General features: G+C 41.0%; 1 protein-coding gene across 4 annotated transcripts in view; it reads left to right on the forward strand.

Annotated features, from left to right (window-relative positions):
* Window positions 1–9361: 9361 nt before the first annotated feature.
* LOC121439857 (muscleblind-like protein 3) overlaps window positions 9362–23610 on the forward strand; it is a 103370-nt gene continuing 89121 nt past the window's right edge. For all 4 annotated transcript variants that reach the window (XM_041640475.1, XM_041640472.1, XM_041640474.1 and 1 more), the window contains exon 1: window positions 9362–9445. The gene's annotated coding sequence lies outside the window, so the exon portion shown is untranslated. The remainder of the gene's footprint in view (window positions 9446–23610) is intronic.

Genomic DNA, 23610 nt, shown 5'->3' on the forward strand with positions numbered 1-23610 from the left:
AAGAATAGTCTAGAACTTATGCCACCTTCCTCCAGCACCTTCCTTTCTCATACCACTCCATTTCACAGGGGAAAGGAGAGTCCTAAGCGCCATGCTGCAAGCCTTTAATCCCAGCACTTAGGAGGCAGAGGCAGGCAGATCTCTTTGTGATTGAGGCCAGCCTGGTCTATATAGTTGAGTTTCAGGTCAGCCAGGACTACATTTATTATGTAAATTGAGGCACTGTCTTAATTAAAAAGGGGGTGGAGGAAATGCCTACATCTGGTTATTGCTTTAAAGTTTGCTAAGGAATAACCAAAGTGTGACTAATACAATCAAAAGTAAAATGGGGGACTGGAGTGATGGCTCAGCAGTTGATAACCTTTGTTGCTCTCATGGAAGATCCGGGTTCAGTTCCTAGAACCCACATGTGGATCAGGACTGTCTCTAACTCTAGCTTTATGGTATTAGATGCACTCTTGGTTTCTGTGAGCACCAGGCACACACATAATGCACATATATACATGTAGGCATAACACTCATATGGAAAAAAATAAGATACATAAATCTTTTTCAAAAAGATAAAGGGAAGTTTTGCCAAATTAACCGTCCAGTGTTATTTAGTCACATCAGGCTTTTTACAGGGCAATTTGCATATTGTGCCTCTGAATATATAAGGCATCTTCCTTCTCTCACCAGTGAAGCACTTACTGTGTGTCAAATACTGTATTAAGTAAAAACCACCTTCATCAACAAAAACCCTCTCCCAAACCTCCACCATCAGTCATAGTTAACCTCACAGTATATACTTATACAAAATACAAATATTTTCTTTCTTTTATTTCTCATGAAACAGAGAAAGAGAAGTAATTTGCCCAACGTCCCTAAAATACCAACAAATGTTTACTAGCTTCTAGCACATTCCTTGCATTTGTGTAGTATCATCTAGTTTCATCTCAAGCTTCACAGTAACAGTACCCATATTATGTGCACAATAGCATGAATGCAAAAAACAATGACATCATTAATGCATCAACATGTTACATGAGGGTACCAACATGATTAAAAATAGTGATTTGACAAGTCAAAATGGGAAATGATTTTCTGTAACTACAGATACACACCTTTCACATGTATGTTCACTGTCCCCCCCGTGGTAATAAATCTAGCGGAATTATGAGATGGAGTGTTGTCTACTTCACATAGTTTAGGTCTTTCAAGAAGGTTTGGATTTAGCTGTACCCAGCCATAAATAATTAAAACACGGTTCAATTGGGGAGTCCTTTAGAAAAGAATTTAAAAATAATGAATTCAGCTCATTCACTTTAAAAATGGACAAAAGTGATGTTTTATTCAAGAGAAAACATAAATAAAATACATTCCTGGCCCATACTTTAAGCAGTCAAAGAGAAGAGGAACAAAAAGAGCTAAAGGGAATAAAAGGAAAGCAGCGGGGTAAGAGAAGTGATAGAGAAAAACATAGATGCTTGGAACGGGAAATGGAAAAGGAGATGCAAAGGCGTCAGAAACATATTAACAGAAGAGAACTGATCTCAGTAATACAAAGTGAAGGAGAAACGGCAAGAATGTAAAGGAGTAGTTAAGAAAATCTCACACCAAGCCATGAATTTCTCTAATTTAAGAGCGTCTCTTACACAAAGCATAAAACTAAGAATAAGTAGTGTATTTCCAACTTACTTTAAAAATAAAAAAGAACAATTTGTCTCAATTGTTATTCTCATCAATGCATACATATGGAGAGAATGACATAATTTTTATTTTAATCTTTTATCCATCTTATTTCATTTATCCTATTTCCATATTATTTTAATTACAATATTAAAATAATTTTATTATATTTACATATAGTAAATATTTTGAGTACTTTCTCCTTCTTGGGTATTTAGTATCTTTTTTTATTTTTTTATTTTTATGTATATAGGTTTCTTCCTTCATGTATCCTGCAGTACAAAAGAGGACACCTGATCTTATTACAGATGGTTGTGAGCCACCATGTGGTTGCTGGGAATTGAACTCAGGACCTCTGGAAGAGCAGCCTGTGCTTTATTCCTCTGAGCCATCTCTCCAGCCACCTGTAAAGTATCTTTTAAATATTCAAATTAAAATGGCTTGTTTTCTTCTTTTAGATTACCGCCTCAATGTCATTTCCAGGATCAAATTCCTGTTCTAAGACTGACTACGATAATATTTTATAATTATTGACGCCGTTCACAATGCCCAAAGTGCTGGAAATATACCTGTTATTTCAGTACCTATATAATATTGAGCTGTTACTTTTGCCAGCTAAGTTAGTATTAAATGGTGTCTTGTAGTCTGAATATGTATATTTTTGTCCAGTTGGTATCGAATAAGATCTTATAGAGTTGCAATATTTCTTATACAGTTTTCATGTTATGAACTTATATGTAATGATGCTAGTATTTTCATATCTTGATATTTGTTTCAATACTATTTTACAGTTAAATTTTCTTGCCTCATCTTCCCTTAATAATATTTTTAGTCAAAAAAATCTCAAAGCCACATAGTTAAGTTAAAAATCAGATTTCTCTTTAAAAATGTGAAAGTTTATTATTATTTTGTTATTAAGGTATCTGTGTGTACATGCCATGAGGCGCCGCTTAAGTTCAGAGAACAACTTTGTCGAGCTGGCTTTCTCCTTCCATCTTTACATGTTCCAGGGATTGAAGTCAGGTTATCAGCATTGTGCTTTTATGCACTGATCCATCTTGCAGGTCAAAGTTCCAGACCTTTGAGCTTTCTTTAAATATTAATATTTTTAACTCATGTAATGATTAAATGTAGCAAAACACAAAGGTTTATGCTAATTTCTCTGCATTTTCATGACCAATTACAGTAATGTATGACACAGATTCAAGATGTCAGCAAGTCAGTGAGGTGATACGTGTGGGGCAGGGATTGATACAAAATCCCAGTATATTCTTCTCAACTTTGATTTGGGCCTACCTAAACTGCTATGAATTAAAATCCGAACGAAAAATTTCTTCATCTTCAACTGTTTTTCACGTTCTAACATTTGCTACTGGTTAATTTTCATACATTGTTGTCAAAACAGAAATTTCTCAGAAACACTAGACTTAACAAATGAGTTAAGGCATTCTTGCTTTGATCCAGGTTTTACAGGAAATGATGTTTTCCAGGATAAACAATGAGGTTCTTCAGGATGCGGGTTCCACCCTTTAGAAACACTGTTCAAAGCTGGGGTGGTAGCATATACCTGTAACCACAGCACATGGAATATTGAGGCAGAAGGATCTAGCATTCCAGCCCAGCAGGGGTTACAAAAGGAGACCCCAGCCCAAAAACAAACCCATGCAGTAAGGGACATGGTCACTACTCTCAGATGATGCTAACCATATATGAAACTAGACTTTATTAAATGCCTTCTTGGATATTTAATAAACAATCAAACATTTTTGTAAGCATCTGCATTTTATCTGTTATGTTTTGGTCATAGTTCTCAGTTTTTCTTTTTAAATAGCATCTCTACCTTTTAGTTTTATCTTTTTGTACCATCTTTTATCTGTGTTATTCTTAGCATTTTTCCCTCTGAGGATACTTTTTAAAATATATTTTACTTTTCAGTAATCAAAAATAATTCATATCATATATTCTTCAGATGCCTGGAGGAAAATCGCCTTGTGAATCCATCAGGTTCAAGTATGTTTTGGAAGATGCAATTCTTCCACATTTGTCTGGACTTTTGCATTTATTAGAAAGTGTCCAGATGACTCTGACAATTTCAGGTAACCGAAGAAGGCCGAACTGTTTTAAAAAAGGGACCTGAGAATTGCTCATCAATTTATTATCTTTGCTAACAATTATTTCAGTGTGTTGCTACTTACTGGATCATTTTATCATTCCTTGTCTAAGAAATATAGTGTGGACTATTTTAAAAAAGCAATACCTTGGGAGCCAACATCCATTGACTGTCTAAACTTTTTTAACAGCTCGATTTTCCCTTTTTTTTCTGTTTCTTTATTTAGCAGCTTTGTCTGAACCACAAACTCCAAATTCCCAACTCTGAATGAAAAAGGCTTTTCAGGAATGGATGAATGAATAATGAATAGTGCCAATAGCTCTTGAACCACCCTTCAATGGTTGGAGGCTCCTTTCTGAAATGACCAGTGTTGCTGTGTAACTGCAGCCTGTAGCGCATTTCTAGAGCACAGAAATAATTAGCGAATAGTGCTGCTGTTGATAAGTCAAGGCTGGTGAGAAGAGTGCACAGATTCAAATCAGGAGGGAGATGCTGTTGTTCTCTTCAGAACATGGCTTTGCTTCTATGTCTAATTGCGCAGGTTAATTGTCTTTTTAAAGAGAATAATGAATGAATTATAATGCTTAGGAGAGGAAAAAATAGAAAATCCAATACTATATAATAAGAACTTTAAAAAAAAATCCTAAAACCATGATACACTAACACATTAGAGATTTTTTTGCCTGTTTGCCTATTCCACATTTAAAAATACATACATATTTGTTTATGGATTATAGCAATCCTTCTGTTTCTAAATTATATTCAAGTTTTAGAATTTTTCCTATTACACCAATCAAAGTTAACTATATTTTATTGGAAGAAAATTCCACTTGAGGCTGTTGTATTTTTCACCTTACATTTTATGTGTAAGTGTCCATTTCAAGTGTTAAATTGCAGCAAGAGCTTAGAAAAATGTTCACAAGGAACGTTTCGATGCTTACTCCTGTGCCTCCATTGCACTGGGCTGGTAGGGCAAAGGGCCGGGAATGAAAATTTAGATTCACGCACTAGCCTTTTAAGATCTGTCAGGGTAATGATCCTGAGAAGACTTCCAAATATATCTGAGGAGCTAGTGGAAGTATTATGAGACTTGATGAACAAACACGTAGAGTAAGAACTCATCTGCAGTATCAGTGTAGACCCAACCTTATTTTCCTTTGGTTATGTCCCCCTCATCAAGTCTAAGGGGAGAAGTGCAGAAGAGAAAATGGTGGATAGTTCTGACCAGTCTACTAAAGCAGAAAATAATTCCATGGTCTATCTACACTTGCAAATGGGCCTTTCTAAAATACCGAGGAGAGTGTGCAGTAATTTCTTGTGGCCTTTGAAAATACTCACTCCATTGCTGATGGGAATGAAAACTTGTATAACTACTCTGGAAATCAGTATGGCGGTTTCTCAGAAAATTAGTAACCAACCTGCCTCAGGACCCAGCAATACCACTCTTGGGCATAAACCCAAAAGATGCTCAATCATACTACAAGGACATTTGTTTTACTATGTTTATAGCAGCATTATTTGTAATAACCAGAAAGTGTAAACAACCTAGGTGCTCCTCAACCAAAGAATGGATAAAGGAACTGTGGCACATTTACACATTAGAGTACTACTCAGCAGTAAAATAACAATAACATTTTGAGTTTTACATGCAAACAGATGGAACTAGAAAAAAAAACTATCCTGAGTGAGATAACCCAGACCCAAAAAGATGAATATGGTATGTACTCACTCATACGTGGATACTGGCGATAAAAAAAAGGATATTGAGCCTATAGTTCATGATCCTAGAGAAGCTAAGTAACAAGGTGAACCCCAAGAAAAACAAATATAGATCCACCTGGAAAGGCGAAACAGACAAGATAGTCTGGCTGAAGAAGGGAGGTAGAAGGGAAGAGGAAGAGAGAAGGGAAGGGGCAAGGACAACTTGAGGGAATGGGATAGTGGAGATGGAGGACGGACAAGGATGAGAGCAAGGAAAGAGCAAGGAAAGAGATATCTTGATCAAGGGAGCCATTATGGAGTTAGCAAGAAACCTGGCTCTAGAGAAATTCCCAGGAATCCACAAAGATGACCCCCAGCTAAGACCCTAAGCAATAGAGTAGAGGGTGCCAGAACTGGCCTTGCCCTGTAGTCAGATTGATGAATATCTTAAATGTTACCACGAAGTAGACAAGATTGGCGAATAGGAGTTGGGAGCACGGGGGTGGGGGATGGGGGGATAAGGGGAGATGGGGAGAGAGAAGGGAGAAGGGGAGTATGGGGAGAACTTGAGGGAATGGGATGGTTGGGATGGAGGAGGGGTGGATGTGGGAGCAGGGAAGTAGATATCTTAATTAAAGGAGCCATTTTAGGGTTGGCAAGAGGCTTGACTCTGAAGGGGTTCCCAGGTTTCCAGGGAGATTCCCCAGCTTGTTCCTTGGGCAGCTGAGGAGAGGGTGCCTGAACTGGCCTTATCCTATAGCCACACTGATGAATATCTTGCATATCACCATTGAACCTTCATCTGGAGATGGATGGAAATAGAGACAGAGACCCACACTGGAGCACTGGACTGAGCTCCTAAGGTCCATATGAAGAGCAGAAGGAGGGAGAACATGAGCAAGGAAGTCAGGACCGCGAGGGGTGCGTCCACCCACTGAGACGGTGGGGACTGATCTAATGGGAGATCACCAAGTCCAGTTGGACTGGAACTGATGGAGCATGTGATCAAACTGGACTCTCTGAATGTGGCTGATGGTGGAGGCTGAGGGAGAAGCCAAGGACTGGGTTTTGATTCCACTGCATGGACAGGCTTTGTGGGAGCCTAGTCTGTTTGGATGCTCACCTTCCTGTACCTGGGGGTAGTAGGGAGGACCTTGGACTTCCCATAGGGTAGGGAACCCTGACTGCTCCTTGGACTGGAGAGGGAGGGGGAGGGGGTGGGGGAAGGGAAGGGAAGTGGGAGGAGGTGGAAATTGTCAATAAAAAAATAAATAAAAAAAACCCTTAATCCAGCAACTGATGGAAACAGAGGCAGAGACCTGCATCGGAGAACTGGACTGAGCTCCCAAAGTCCAGTTGAAGAATGGGAGGAGTGAGAATATGAGCAACGAGGTCAAGACCATGATGGGGACACCCACTGAAACAGTTTACCTGAGCTAATGGGAGATCACCAACTCCAGGTGGACTGGGAAGGAATAAGGATAGGATCAAACTAGACTCTCTGAATGTGGGTGACAGTTGTATGGCTGGGGCAGACTGAGTGGCCACTGACAGTGGCACCAGGATTCATCCCTACTGCTTGGACTAGGTTTTTGGGATCCTATTTGGATGTATTCCTTGCTCAGCCTAGGTATAGTAGGGAGGGCCTTGGACTTTCCCCAAAGCAAAGTACCTTGCCCTCTCTTAGGATTAGAGGGGGCTGGGTTGGGGGGGTTAGGTGGAAGAAATGGGAGGAGGGCAGGGAGTGGAAACTTGGATTGGGTATGTATAATGAAAAAGAGTTCGTTTTCTTTTTAAAAATAAAAATAAATACATAAATAATAAAAAGTAAAAATACTCCCCAGTGGATTCAGTGGCATGGAAATTTGCCTCATTTTATTTGGGGAGGTTGCTACTTGGAAAAAATGGAAGACTGTTTATTGGTTAAAATCTATTTGGAAGACTATTCTTCCTTCCAGTGTGGGGAAGAGAATACTAGTCTCATTTGCTCTTTCCACTGGCTAGCATTTTCAAGCAAGAGATAATGTTGAAAGTATCGTGTTCACCAAATGCTTACATTCCTTACGGTGCCCCATAATTCTTGATCAAACAGTTATTCTAGCGACTCCAGAGCAATAAAGCAGGGCCAGCAAAGCCTGGACGTCCCACAGGACAGGTGGATCACAATGGTGGACAGAGGTGAGAGAACTGGTGTTGCCCAAGTTTAGTATAAAGACTCCTTTGTTGAGTCACTGACATCAGTTCTTCATTTGTTGGGTCACTGGGCATAAAGTTATATAATTCAGCCTTGCCCTTCTAGTCTCCCATGGTAGGCAACACCTCTTTAGTGTTCTGTGGTGGTTCCTGCACTGGCAAAGCCACTTCCCAGATGCCAGACAAGTCTGACTTTTTACAGTAGTTCAGGGAATTTGGCAACTATGAAAGAAGGTGTGGGAGAAGTGGTTAGGAATTCATGAGGTAACTAGGAAGTCCTTCTTGTTTTGACTTACGCTAGGATCCTAGTCATAACTCTGAAATGTCAGACAGTGTCCCTACACATTGTCCTGGTGACTTTCACAATTCTTGCCAAATGCCATTGTGGAGTTTTTTCAATTATGTGAATGGTAGTCTGTGCCCAGTCTTCTCCTAACCATTGCTGGCCTGCTCTTATTATTTTGCATTTAACACGCAGAGATTGATTTCTTGCCTAAAATTAGTTGAATTCTATTTGGCAGTATTAAAAAGTATAATTAGCCTGAGAATTCACTCCACTCCTCAACCTAACTTAAATATGTCCCGCAATGCTTGTGCACTTTCTGTAGAGCTTACAGAGCTGAGCTCTAGGCTGAAGCAGTTGATTGCATGCAGGAAAGCAGCCATGAATTGCTATGAGTTCCTCGTGGACGATCCTGCATATGTGTGTGTTATCATCTACAATTGTCCTCATAAAATTAAAAAAAGCACGCGTTTATTATTGTGGGGCTCCAATTAAGAGACAGCTGGTGCTCTTATTACGCTTGTATTAAATTGAAACTTGTAATTTAGATGCCCAGATGCACATTTTTAAATCAAAGTATAAAATCGCATTCGCTTTGTCCATTTTCTGTTCAGAAGTATCTGGCATCTTACCTCAGGGCTCCTCCTACCCTGTAAAACTCCCTTGAAGTAGGGGAAGCATTTCCTCTGATTAACGTTTTTCCTCTCTCAAGTTTTTAGAGGGAAATAGAAGATCTGGGCTTTTACTGAAAGGAGGAGACCCAGGAAGGCACAGGTGAGTGTTTAACCCTTTGTGAGTTGATATCCCTATCGATCGAGGTCCTGTTGGAATTCCCTACTTCCCCTCACCTGTCTCGGAAGTTCTAGAAACCTAGAACTTCGCGCTACACAGCGCACTGTGTCGCCTTTCTCCTTGGCACTTCGCCGCCACCGCCGAAGCTCTAGAAACTTTGGAGTGGCCCAGCTCTCGCCACCAGGGTAAGAACAACACGCTTCCCTCCAGCTTTGCTTTTGTGCATCCCAAGCGGTATGATTTGCTGTGGGTCCTCCCCATACCCCCCCAGGCACAGGTCCCAATGACACGACAAAAGGCCCCTTGGGCGAGGCAGGCTGGCTTCCTGGAGGGGCGAGGCGCCACACCCCCTTGGGAGGAAAGCCCCAGCTGGCCCGCTGGGGGGTGCTGGGCGGGGGGAGCCGGCGCGAATGGCCGAGTCACACAAAGACTCGAGTTCACGACGCAAGTGCGTCCTCCAGGAAGAGGGTGCCCCCAGTCGGTGCGCGGTCGGGAGCGCGAAAGTGCGCCCCTCCAGGAAGAAGGTGCCCCCGCTCCGAGCGCCACTTTTTATTTTTTTTTGGCGCTCTCTGCGAGCGAGCCGCCAGGAGGCAGAAGACAGTCCTGGGCTGGCGCGGGAATCTGAGCCAGCAGGCGCCTGAGTTGCTGCGCGTGTCGCCCTGCCGGCGAGCCGCCACTGCGGTCGCTCCCTCGTCCAGGTAAGGTGGGAGGGTGGCGGTGGCAGGCGGCCGAGGACAAGGCTACAAGGCGACCGGCTGGGCTGAGTGGCGCTACCTGGCCAGGCGGGGCGGGGCCGGCCCGAGGAGGGCAGGTGAGGACGGCCGCTCACTCTCTCGCTCGCTCGCTCGCTCCGCTGGCTGTGCACCACTCGCTGCCTGCTCACAGAGTTGGGCGCGAGTTGCCTTTTTGGCGCCTAAAGAAGAAATTTGTCGCCGTCAGAAGCAGCAGCCGAGTTTTCTCCGCGAGGCCCCAGCGCAGCTGGCACTGCGGAAGCCCCGAGCGTCGGGTCACCCCGGTAGGGTGGACTTTTGGGGGTGGATGCACGGTGAAGGGGTACGGTGCAGGGGCGCGGGGGGGGGGGGGATGGGTGGGAGAAGCCAGGACAGGCCTTTGCCTGGGGGTCTGCTTGGGGTTGCGGGGTGGGAGGTGAGAAGGGGGGGCGATTGCCAGGGCAAACGCGAACCTCGGTGGGAGCCCCCCTCCCCCGCCGCTGGCCCGGTGGCCCGGGAGGGAGGGAGGCTCGCTAGGCGCCCCGCTGCCCGCGGGGGAACTGAGTGCTCAGAGGTGTGCTGGGCGAGGACGGAACCAAGCGGAGGCGGCATGGGGGGGGGCAGGGGGTGAGGCTGGGCTCCCGGGCCCCTCCTCCAGCCAGCGGGCCACCGGCGGGGACAGGGGTGGGGGGGCACGGAGGGCACGCCACGGACTAGCCTTGTTTTTCCGCTGGAGGCCGAAGCGTGGGCGTGGGGGCGGGACGGGGGGGGGAGATGGCACCTCGGGGGGTTGTGGTCAGGCTCCTCAGAGTCCCCAGTGCCTGTTGCTGGACTTGACATTGGACACCCCGCTGGCTGCCGCCGCTCGACTCGGAGGCCAGTGGCACGTTCCGGCCAGAAGTTCTGGAGGTGGGGCGGGCTTTAATTTGCTTATATCTAATGATTTCAGGAACCTCGCTTTAAAATGGCGGCATCCACTAGACACCCCTGCTAAAGGCTCTCTCGGCCCCGGGGCCACCTCACGCAGGGCTGCTTTTTTTTTCTCTTGCTTCTCCCGCTAACAGATGGCATGTGCCGCTGTTTGCTGCCTCTGCCCCTACCGCTGCCACTGAGAGCAAGGGCCCCTTAGCCTCTGGGTTTGTGCTAGCGACAGAAGGTAAGGCTGGACAGGACTTGGGGTTCGCGACACTGGCTGCCTGGCTAAGACGCCAGGGAAATGCGCTGCTTTTTAAACTTTTTCCACTCCGGCGAAATGGCAAGTAGAAGGGAAATTAACACTGCAACTTGTTGCGTTATTATTTTTTAAGTTTTGCTTTTTCTCTTTTCCGTCTCTTTCCTTTCTTCTTCCTTCTGCTCTTTCTTTTTTAATTGAAAGGAACTTCTTGCATGGCATGGCATTACCAAACCCTTTCCGATAACAACTAACTTTCCCATTTCCGTGGGATGCTGCAGCAGAAGCGCGTCTCTGGGTCAATAAATTTGGGCAGCTTGCTTTTCTCACCTGGGGCCGAAGGACATGAGGGTAGTACGTTGTAGGGGAGCATTATAAAGGGTAGCTGTAGTTTTTAGCACTCAGTCTCTTGCTATGGTAAGAAGATAAAATTGAAGCAAGGGTACTTTTGAACTTTAACAGGCTATTGTGCTGTTTGCTGATGGTTATGGTACACCTACTTTCTGTTTTTCAGAACACTGTTTATTGTTAAGTATGCACACATGCACGCATACAGACACAAATGTAAACCTGAAGAATTGTTTGTTCTAATGTGTTTTTAGGGAGTTCTCTTCTTAGGTGTTCTTAATTACTCCTTATAAACTGGCCTCTGATCCCGCAGCTTCTCCATATGTGTACGTAACGTTCATGAGAAAGCATCAATTAAAATAAAACTGCTGCAAGATTTTAGTTGGTGATTTATCACAGTGCTGGTTTCTTGCTTTCATTAGTGATTCCCTTGGTGATTCCCTGGGCAGTCGGCAAGCAGACTGGTGAGATACCTGAACGAAGGACTGGACACCAAGGCTTGCCAGGGTTCAGCCAGATAATCCCTCCTTCCATGAAAGGCCTGTTGAGCGATGAGCTTGCCTTTTTCCTGAACACAGTCACATTTTCTCTCTTGCCTATGCAAATTTAGTCCTTCATAAGCATTAAACACTAAATCAACTTAAGTTTTCTAGTTCCTAATGCTTTGGGGGAAATACTTTTCATATCTACAAAAACTTCTCTAACCATAGCCTAAATAGACTTTTGTCTCTAATTCAGCTGATAAATATTCTACTCCCCTGTGCGTTTTACTTCTCCTACACAGTAGAAACTGGAAAAAAAGGAAAGTATTGCTTTGCTCCTAATAAAGCCTGGTGCAGTTTTTCTGTCCAGGTGCTGCAGTCAGTCTACCTAGAAACAAAGCCCCACACTGCTTACAGTGCAATTTACTGTATAATAATTCCACACTGCTTTCGGGTTATTGTTCAGAGAGCAATGGGAAGCAATTGCTTCACAGTTGAAAAAGGAAGTGCTACAGGTAGAGCAATAGATACTTGCAGTTTTTTTTGTTTTTGTTTTTGCAATGGAAGGATGGCAAAAATCAACGTCCCTCATTTTTAATGATTTCAAACTTAGTCCTCACTCCTATAAGGGTCACCTCTGTGGGTGCTGCTGTAGGAAGGAGTTACTGTGGCCCAAAGACATCATTTGAAAAAGTGAAAACATTAAACCGTGGGGCCAGAGCAGTAGAGGTGTGAGAGTGTTTCCCAGTTCCTCTTCTGCTCCCATGTATAGGGATGAATCTGGAGAGTCTAGAAAAATTGTAAGGAAAGGGCTGCTGGGAAACTGATGGTGAGAGAATGGGTCCAGGGCTGGCGTAGAGGTGGCAACTGCATGCTCGCTCTGTTTGGAAGAGGCACTTCATTTCTCTGATTTCCCTTGCTGCCAGAAGAATGCCTAATGAGTCCCAAGACTGTTATAAAATAGCTTTTCCTCAACTGTTTTCTTCAGGCCTTTCGTAACAGCTGCTTTTTAAGGAGGATAAAACCTATGACTATGAGCTGGTAGCCAAAGCAGCCTTGTGATTTATTCGTACCCATCTTATAGCTAAATGATGCCTTGCACACATAGCCGTTTAATAAATGCTCATCTATATAGAAAACGGCAGGCTATAAATTCACAAAAGAACAGATTTTGTACACTGCTTTTAATTTAAACAGAAAGCCTTTTTGTACACTTGCAAGAACCTAAAATGTAAAGTGGATTACAATGTACATTCTCCTAATTGCATTCTTCTTGCCTCAAATGGGTTCTTTTGCCTCTCATTGTGCTTCCAGGAACTTGTGAAAGTTATCCTTTTAGCCAGTAGGTGTATTATTATCTTTCCAACTTCACACAATGAAGAAGTGAAAAGCAGCTTGGAAATAAAAAAGGTTTTGTCTTTTGAGTGGCTGCACAGTACTACACATTGCTGGAACGGTGACAAGCTCTTGGCTGTTGTGCAGATGTTGACAATATAGCTTGAAGTACAATTCTGTTCTTCATTCAGCTGTCTTTGCATCTAGGAAAGGGGAGGGAAGAAAGGGAGTGAAAAGCCCTTTAAGGCTTTAAAGTGATGAAGATATTCATTCATAAAATTTTACACGTAACCTGCTTCTAGTGAAATAGTCAAGAAAGTGGTAGAATTCTTCTTTTGAAATAAAATTCTGCCTGCTAGGATTACAAACAGGGATTCAGGAAATGCAGAGAATGACTTACAGTGCATGTTAGACAAGTAACTTGATCGTGTCCTGTTGCGAAAAGAAAATAATGGCCACTGCTATGTTAAAATGCTCAAGAGATACTGGTTGCAGTCATCTTTATGTCATAAAGATGCTTCCATAGTGTTGATTTTTATTGTTCTTGTTTCACAATGTAGCCCAGGCTTGCCTCGAACTCCTAGTCTTTATGCTCAGCTTTCTGAGGCTGGGATTACAGGTATGTGCCAGGCTCTTGGGTTATGATTAAACAGATGGGTTTGTACCATTATAAATGTACATGATATTAAGGAAACAGAAACCAGAATTATATTTTTCTGTAGATTTTTCTGCTTCTTTCTAAGTATAATATGATATTCATTTCAAAAATTGAAAGCTGAGTTTCACATAAAATGAGGTGAATCTTTTCGTTCTAAGATAACAAACTGTCTAGGTGCAAGTAGTTCCACTTTCAACAAAGAAACAAAAATTAAGAGCAAAAAGAAGCAGTTGGATCTGTATTAATGTATACTTTCAGATCTATAGGGACCTTGATGGTTGTACAGTTATATGGATACTTATATCTGGCCTCATGACAATCAGGGGACCATGCGGGAAAACATTGAGAATTAGGGCAAATTACGATATCAGATGTTAATGATATAAAAGAGAGTAGAAAAAAAATTGTATAGTCCCTTTTTAAAAGGTGCAGTGTAAACCCATTATTATTTTCTGGTTGATATTAAATTGAATGATCTTGCCTTTAAAAGACTGATGGGCAAAATAATATAGTTCAGGATGAGATCTTATTTTTGTTTCAGAAATAAAAGTATTCCACAAGTGTCTGGGAATATAGATACAAACATATATTTGAACACAAATGTACAGATTTTGGTCAATTAAGAACAGTATTTGCAGTCACACATTGATTTCTCCCTGAAATTTAGAAAAATACTCATTTATGGCATTTTCCCAATGGGAAATAAAAGAAAAACAGGTTGACAATAAACTATAACCAATATTTAATATGAACAATATTTCTCTGTTTCTTAGAAATGTTTAACGCTAGGTAGTGCACTTTCAGAAAAAGGGTGAATTTCTTAGAACTAAAGAGGAAGCAGCAATGAAAAGAGACTTGATTTGAGTGTGTGTATAGATTTTTTTATCTTATGTAAATAGTGTTAGAATCATTGTGACCCCAGAGCTTATTTTATGAAATGTAGTTGACACAGGGCCTCACAGTTTTCCCAAAAGTAATTTCAAACTCCGGGGTTTAAATGATCTGACTCCTTCAACCTCCTAAGTAGCTTGTACTACAGCCATGCATCACCATGCCAGCTCCTTAGAACTCGTTATAACAACCATGAAAAGAAAAAGTCAAGGGGAAGAGGAGCCAGATTAGAAATTTAAGACTCAATTAGTCATGCTTGTTAAAATAATATGTTCCACTCTCAAGTCCTTGCATCAGCATTAAGTTGGCTCACAAGTAAAAATGATTTGTTTATGATTTTGCGTAGGAGTTTGTTTTATACCTTTACAGTGAGTGCATTTGTTGGCCGGAAGGAGAATGCCTACAACTGAGAAAGGGCAGTCTAGATAGAAATGCAGGGATTTGACACTGGAGAATTCTGCTGGCCTATTTAATCTCCTCAAGCCATGTGTGCATCCTAGAGACTGATGGTTGGCTGGATTGGGTTTTCCATGTTGGTTTTACATTTTCAAATTGGTTTTAATGTGTCCCTTCTGGTTCTGAGAATTCTGAGCTCCTTGGCCGCCTACATTTGTGTGGAAATTTGGTAAAGATTTCCTTAGGCTCATTCAGGTATCCTTGAATGTACCAGCATCTTCTTGGTAGGTAGACTAATGGATCTCTTTTCCTTATATCCTCAATGCTTTCTCTTTTAGGGAAAATCTTTAGTAAATTAAAGAACAGATTGATATTTCTGATTTTCTCTTGCCTTTTATACATATTTCCCTGTGATTTTAAGTAATGTTTCTGTTTTTAATGAGAAAATGAGCAACAATTTATATTTGGCTGAATGTCTTGCTGAGGGCCATACTGGCAACTCAGAATGAGTCCAGGGATAAGCATTCAAAGGCAGCTTTTAAAATAAGACCTAAAGAGTGACCTGAAAGCTAACTGCTACTTTTCTGTCATCTGAAATTACATTTAATTTACATCTTCTGCATCGCAGGCAAATCATTTTTAGCATGAAGGTATGTAGATGCAGTTCTTCTTAACTGTCTCTACAGATTAGAAAGAGAGCTAAAAGAAATCCTGTTACTCGGATGCCTCTTGTCATGTGTAGTTTAGAAAGTGATAAAGACACGGGAAATAGGAAAAGGATGCTGGCCATTGTCTCTTTTTCAGATCCTGTTCACTTACAGGTTGGATTTGCAGTTTCTATTATCAAGGTATAGGTGTGAATGGGACTGTTTTTGCTGTATCCGGAAAGCAAAGCCCACACAGGAGCTGCCATTTCTGATCCTTTACAAATATCATTGTGCCAGAGGACTATTGTTTTTTAGGTAGAACTCTCACAGTTTCTCCTTAGGTGACAATATGGGAAAAAACTACATTTAACAGAGTATATTGGAGAACATGGTGGGAGGGATATCTTGTTGGGGAGTAGTTTGAAAAGCTTGAATTTCACATTTTGGGTTTTGTTTGTTTTGTTTGTTTGTTTAGTTTTTTTTAGGTTTTTTTTTAGTTTTTTATTTTCATGGATCAAAAAAAAAACAGAACGAAAGTATCGCATGTGGTGTGCGTGTGTGTAAAGTAGTAGTCTTTTAAAAAGATTAGGTTTGCAATCTAAAACAAGGTATAAAATTCCTTGGGATACTAATTGAGAAAGAGGAGATGCTTTGGGGAAAGGGAGTGTGAATAAGAGGTTAATAGAAGTGAATATACAGTAAGTACATTTTATACATGGACAAAAGTGGAAAAACAAAATCTATCATACTGCATAATTAATATGCTCTAGTGAAATATTTCTTAAAGAAAGCCCAAATTATTATATATCTGTACTACAAAGTAGTTCTTCTGAGTTGTGTTTAAATTATATAGAGATATATTCAGCAAGAGTCAGGGCATGAAGGTAGGCTCGGTACTTCAGTCAGGAGCTTGCTCAGACAATTGTGTGGTAGTCGGTACTATTGTTAACGGACACATTGATGTTTCTGAAAATTTTTGCTGCCTGTAATTGATAAGAATCCTAGAGAAGTTGGGGGAAATATTTCTTCTCAGCAGTGATTTTGAAAACTTAAAGTCTCAGTTCATTTATGTTAGTATCCCGACAGCCTCCCAGCCAAGTACTTGGACAGCATAAAATAAACCTTATTAACATAGTGCACCTTATATAGCTGTGGTTTATGTCTACAAGCTTCAAATACATAAAAAATTGGGGAGGACTAGTGGGGTGCTGAGCCGCTGTAATTTGTTCTGTTCTATGAATGGCTAGGGCAGTGACCTCAGCCACAGACAGACCCTATGTCAGTATAGTTTTAAGGTAAGCTTGACGCTGGGTTCAGATTGACATGGCTTTCAAGGGAAGGCATTTTTGGAGTAAACCATAGGTTTTAGAAGGACTTTTTTGTTTTGTGTTTTGAAATAGGGTTTTACCATGTATCTCTGACTGTCCTGGAACTTGGTAGACCAGGATGACCTCAAACTCACAGAGATCGGCCTGCCTCTACCTCACAAGGGCTGAAATTAAAGGTGTGTACCACCACTGCCCTGTTTAGCAGAACTTTAGGTCAACTGGCTGCCTCTTTATTATAAATAAATCCCCCTTTTCAGAGAGATAAACTTTGTTCTGTGGAGAAACTTATTTGGATATATTGAGAAATTCTATGTAGTAATAATAGCAAGGCAAAATGATTTTTCATTTATTATTTAAACTTGCCTGTTCCACCAATTCTTGTGACTGAGAATTTGACTGGCTTGGAAAATGTACCACAGAGCATTGCTTTTCACCATACTAGTGAAAAAAATAAGAATGCCTCTGTATTTTGTGAACAATATGGTTTTCCTAATCTTATTAATAGGGATCTACAACACGATTCAGTTAGGTAACTCATATATGAACATAACACTGACTGTGAACAAGTCCTTTTGTAGAATGATGGTGATGATTCATAAGAGGGTAAGAGAAAGAGTAAGAAGTTACTTCCTGTGATGCTACAGTCTGAAATTTCTAATACCTCCTGATCAGGTTTGTGAAAACCACGCTGCATAATGTTGATCCTCATTTAATAGGAAACAGCCAACCAATATCAGTAATTCTAGTGTTTGACTTTAAATACGTTGACTAATTTTGTCTACCGGTCCAGCATTCATTAAAATGCAGCAAAATGTCCAAAGGATAGACTGTGTCATCTCGGCTTCATGCAGGGTACTTTGTAAGGTTCACGTTTTCATTTTAGTCATGGTTCATACATTAGCCCTTCTTATTGTCTGTCTCTATCTCCAAAGAAATCTCAGAAATATTTTTATCTATCTAAGAAAATAATTTAAATAAAAGTGCTTAAAATGGTGACAAGCAATGACAGGAAATGCTGGTTGCCCTGGTCTCCTTCATAACTAAGTGAGGCCCCAGCTGGCTGATTGGCTTTAAACTTCCTGTTTGAGGGCTGCCTGGGTCAAAAGTAGCTGTGTTTTCCATATAGAGATTTTTTTCTTTATTTTGTAAGGCCACAATAAATCTGTCACTGGACTGCATATTTTGTATATTTTATGAACTGAATCATGTGGTTTGAGTTTAAATTGGAAGGCAGTGCTTTTACAATCAAGATTTTTTTTTACCCTGACATGTGCAGCTTTGGGGTCTGGGATTGCACTGGCCTCCAAAAGTTTATGACTTTATTTACACAATAGTGATTGCTGCAGAGGGCATTTCCTGCTAGTTCATGACTGGCTGGAAGGACCAACAGTCCAAATCCAGGGGGAGAAGACCATGCATTAAATGCCAAGAAGGGGCCAGTTCTCCTTTCTCATGAGGTGGTGGGGGAAAGTGAAACTGAATTCTACCTTTTGAATTGCCCAGAGCAGGGAGCGGCAGAGCTTGCTACAGAGGTGGACCCCCTGGCATAGGGAATGGGCCCTCTTTTCTTAACGGGAGCATGCTAAGTCTTTCCCTTAGGTTGTCAAACAGGGTCTTGGAGCAGAAGAATATTTCCTTTATGTTGCCAGTGCGTAGAGGTCCAGTAAAATTGTGGGCACCTAACTTCCCATTATGTGCCTGAAAATGCTCAGTTAGAAGGTGGTGCAGCTACTTTAAAGACTTGCAATATCGCATGATTGAGTTTCCTAATGGGTGGACTGATTGTGAGTAAAGTAGACAAGAACTTAGAAAGGAATGGAAAGGATGGCTCACCCTTGGAAAGTTACCAGGTATACACATTGTATGTTACCTCCTAATATATAATGAAATAAACAATGTTCATCAAGCCTGCTTTAGCTTTTGTGGAATTACCTTGGGGGACTGTAATAGTAACCATTTAACCCATAACATCTCCAGGAAACAGTTTTGTTCTTCAGTAATTCTTGCCCGCTGTAAACCAGCTGAAGTGCGAAGAACTTGGCAGTGATTTAGAGCAAAAACAGAATAAGACCAAGGCTGAGTTCACGTCTAGGAATCCCTGACTTCCTGGCCTGCCCTTCACTCCCCTGAGCTTGCTAAGCCTCCAATTTGCCAACTAGGTGAAAGTTTACAAAAGATAAACATCTGTTCCGAGGTGTTTCGGTAGGTACATCCACATGAAAACACTTGTGTGACATTCCCCACCCCAGTGCTTGGCTTGTTCTTTCACTTGAAATTCAAGTTCTTTTCTATTGTGCAAACTCGGTGGGGGGTAGGAGTGAGCTGGAACTCTCAAACACAGGCAATCACTGAAGGCCAGACACCTGGATTTCTTCATGGGATTGGATCATCTGTCACATGCAGAACAAACTGAATATTAAGTTTCAGTTTTGAGTCTGGCAAATGTCATCATATACTTTTAAAATATTCAGTAATCCAGGGATTTCTGGTCATTACAATTCACAAAATGAAAGGAGTTTTGAAGTTTTGAATACTCTAAAAATAAACTATTATAGTTGTTATAAACTATTATAGTTGTTATTAGTATAGGTGATTCCTTCAGCAGCTTTTAAAGCAGAAAGGTGAATGATGAAATGAAAAGTTATGTGTCGAAACATACGTTTATTATTTGAAAATTTGAATTTAAATGTTATGAGTCACTAAAGTTTTGCTAGCTTGGATTAATGACAATATTCTTTTTTTTTAAAGATTAATGAGTTTCTTTAATTTTTTTTAAAGAAAACAAACTAGCTTTTTTCATTATACATACCAATCCAAGTTCCCACTCCCTCCTCTCCTCCCATCTCCTTCACTCCACCCCTATCCACTCTTCAGAGAGCGTAAGGCATGTTGCTTTGTGGAAGGTCCAAGGCCCTCCACATCATGGTCTTGACCTCTTTGCTGATATTCTTATTCCTCCTACTCTTCAACTGGACCTTTGGAGCTCAGTCCAGTATTCTGATGTGGGTCTCTGCCTCTGTTTCCATCAGTTGCTGAATGAAGGTTCTCTGGTGATATTTAAGTTATTCATCAGTCTGACCACAGGGGAAGGCCAATTCAGGCACCCTCTCCTCTATTGCTTAGGGTCTTAGCCAGGGTCATCCTTGTGGATTCCTGGTAATTTCTCTAGAGCCAGGTTTCTTGTTAACCCCATGATGGCTCCCTCAACCAAGATATCTCTTTCCTTGCTGTCATCTCTGTTTTTCCTCCATCCCGACTATCCCATTCCCTCAAGTTCTCCTCACCCCTCCCCTTTCTCCTCCTCTTCTCCTTCTACCCTCCCTTCTCTCCTCACCCCTATATTCCCTTTTTTTTTCAGGTGATCTTGTTTATTTCAACTTTCCAGGTAGAGGTATATAAGTTTTTCTTAGAGTTCACCTTGGTATTTAGCTTCTCTAGGATTATGAACTACAGATACAGTATCCTTTGTTTATGGCTAGTATCCACTTATGAGTGAGTACATACCATATTCATCTTTTGGGGTGTGTGTCACCCCACTCAGGATGGTGTTTTCTAGTTCCATCCATTTGCATGCAAAATTCAAGATGTCAGTGGGGTTTTTTTTTTTTGTTTGTTTGTTTTTGTTTTGTTTTGTTTTTTTACCACTGAGCAGTACTCTAATGTGTAAATATGCCACATTTTCTTTATCCATTCTTCCATTGAGGGGCATCTAGGTTGTTTACAGGTTCTGGCTATTACAAATAATGCTGCTATGGACATAGTTAAACAAATGCTTTTGTAGTATGATTAAGCGTCTTTTAGGTATACTCTCAAGAGTTGGTATTGCTGGATCCTGGGGTAGGTTGATTCCCAATTTTCTGAGAAATCACCATACTGATTTCCAAAGTGGTAAATTTCAAAGTTTGCATTCACATGAGCAATGAATGAGGGTTCCCCTTTCTCCACATCCTCTCCAGCATAAGCTATCATTGGTGTTTTTGATCTTAGCCATTCTGAATTCTGACAGGTGTAATATGGTATCTCGGAGTTGTTTTGATTTGCATTTCCCTGATGGCTAAGAATGTTGAACATTTCATTAAGTGTCTTTAAGCTATTGGAGATTCTTCTGTTGAGAATTCTCTGTTTAGTTGTGTACCCCATTTTTAAAAATTGGGTTATTTAGAATGTTGATGTCTAATTTCTTGAGTTTTTCATAGATTTTGGAGACCAGTTCTTTTTCTGATGTGGGGTTGATGAAGATCTTTTCCCATTCAGTAGGCTGCCTTTTTGTCTTATTGACTGTGTCTTTTTCATTGCAGAAGCTTCTCAGTTTCAGGAGGTCCCATTTATTTATTGTTGCTCTCAGTGTCTGTGCTACTGGGGTTATATTTAGGAAGTGGTTGGCTGTGCCCGTGTATTGAAGACTACTTCTCACTTTCTCTTTTATCAGGTTCAGTGTGGTCAGATTTATATTGAGGTTTTTTTTTTTATTGAGAAAAGGAAGAAAAAAAAAACAAGTTTCCACCTCCTTCCAGCCTCCCATTTCCCTCCCCCTCCTCCCACCCTTCTCCCCCTCCTCCCATCCTTCTCCCCCTCCTCTCACTCCTCTCCCCCTCCCTCTCCAGTCCAAAGAGCAGTCCGGGTTCCCTGCCTTGTGGTAAGTCCTAGGTCCTCCCCACTCTGTCCATTTCTAGGAAGGTGAACATCCAAACTGGCTAGGCTTCCACAAAGCCAGCACATTAAGTAGGATCAAAACCCCCTGTCATTGTCCTTGGCTTCTCATCAGCCCTCATTGTTCGCCATGTTCAGAGAGTCCAGTTTTAACCCATGCTTTTTCAGTCACAGTCCAGCTGGCCTTGTTGAGCTTCCAGTAGATCAGCTCTACTGTCTCAATGGGTGGGTGCACCCCTCGAGGTCCCGACTTCTTTGCTCATGTTCTCCCTCCTTCTGCTCCTCATTGGGACCTTGGGAGCTCAGTCCAGTGCTCCAGTGTGGGTCTCTGTCTCTATCTCTATCCATCACCAGATGAAGGTTCTATGATGATATGCAAGATATTCGTCAGTATTTCTATAGGGTAGGGTCATTTCCGGTTCCCTATCCTCAGCTGCCCAAGGAACTAACTGGAGACCTCGGCTTGGGCTCCTGGGAGCCACTCTAGGTTCAAGTCTCTTGCCAACCCTAAGGTGGCTCCCTTAACTAAGAATTGTGCTTCCGTGCTCCCCTATCCTACCTTCCTTTATCCTAATCTTCCTTTTTCCTCAAGTTCCCCCCATCCTCCCCTTCTCCCTTTTCTTTCCCCATCTCCCCTTACCCCCATCCCACCCCACCCCCAAGATCTCAATTTTAATGACAATATTCTTATAAACTGTTTTGGGCTAAGAGCCAACCAAGTTTTCCTAAGCAGATATCCCATTGGCCTGAATATTACAGTCATGAATAATTAACAACACGGCTGAAGTTAAACAATGATTCCAAAACCTTAAATAGTTTGCTCCACAAATTTAAATATGTCTTTCATTTTCTTGACATTACTATTTTTCTTAGTAAACTCTTGTTGTACAGGTAATCTGAAAACATAATATTTTAAGGTTCAAGTTATTTCCCTCTGAATTACTGATGACAAATTTGAAGACTTACCCTGCCATATTTAGGTATAATAATATTTCCTTATCCTGTTTGCCTGTTTGTTCTCTCCTTGAAGTGTTCAAGTGTCAAGAAATGACTGATCAGAATACAATGAAATGCGCGTAGTCAGTTGCACTTAGCATCTCTTCTGAACAAAATTACATAGAATGTAAGAAAATATCAGAACATATTATCTAATGACATTTTGCATTTTGAGTGAGACTTACTTAAAATTCATGCATATGTGTGTTCAGTTAGAATATAAAGTGTATTTATTACTATTTGTTACTATCAACAAAAAGTTTATAAGTCAGTGTTTTAGGATATATTAATTCAAACTAGGTCAGAATATATTTTTCCTTTTTGAATTATTAAGAGGATGGTATCAAGATGCTGGGGACTTTGGTGCCAACATTTTGAGTGATATTGGCTATGTGCCATGGTAGCTATGTCTCTGTTTCTAAATTTCTAATGTATTCATGGGAATGATTATTCAAAATAGGAAGACAATAACAATATCACCTTTCCAATAATTAAGCCCAGGAATAGAAAATGAAAAAGATTTATCTCCTTGATCAGATGTGACTTTAAACACTGAATGCAGTCCGTCAGGAGATTTGAATCATCCTTAGACATGTGTGTATTCTGGGTGTATTCCATTGACTCAAATCGTTGGTGGGAGGAAAATGTCTTCTAGAGTACTGTTGTTCCTCTGATAGGATCATACATATCTTGTCTTCACCCTCCCTACATCTGTGGCTATATTTCCTCCCTTTTTTCTGTCCTGCATGTATTGAATTCATCCACAAAGGCCTCTTCTTGTGTGTATACTTTAAAACCTTAAAGCAGTGCTAATTTCTCAGCTCCGAGGACTTGAAATTCAACTGGGCTTTGCTTCACACACATTTATTTCTTAAACTCAAGTTACAATCCTGAAAATAAAATCTCAGCACTGAGGAATTAGCACCTAAAGTCTGTGATTATAAATTAATTTCTAACTCCCTCCTTAGAGATGTTACATTTAAAACTTAAGAATAGAAAAAGGCATACATCTAATCATCGTGTAATATGCAATCAATTTATTAAATTATATGTAAAAATACTAACCACCATAAGAATCAAGCTATCATAACAAAGCGTTGTATATGGTATTTTATTCACAATGATAAAAAACTAAATACATTGATGAGTGAGTTTGCTTGCATTTCTAGATCTTAGTAGTGGCATTTTTTCTTATTATATTTGTTAAAGCTATTTTTAGAAAGCAAAATTTCTTAACGTTTGGAAGCAGAG

This window comes from Microtus oregoni, unplaced genomic scaffold (assembly GCF_018167655.1).
Source record: "Microtus oregoni isolate MIOR12 unplaced genomic scaffold, Mior012 000063F_ref0000156, whole genome shotgun sequence".
NCBI classification, from domain to species: Eukaryota; Metazoa; Chordata; class Mammalia; order Rodentia; family Cricetidae; genus Microtus; species Microtus oregoni.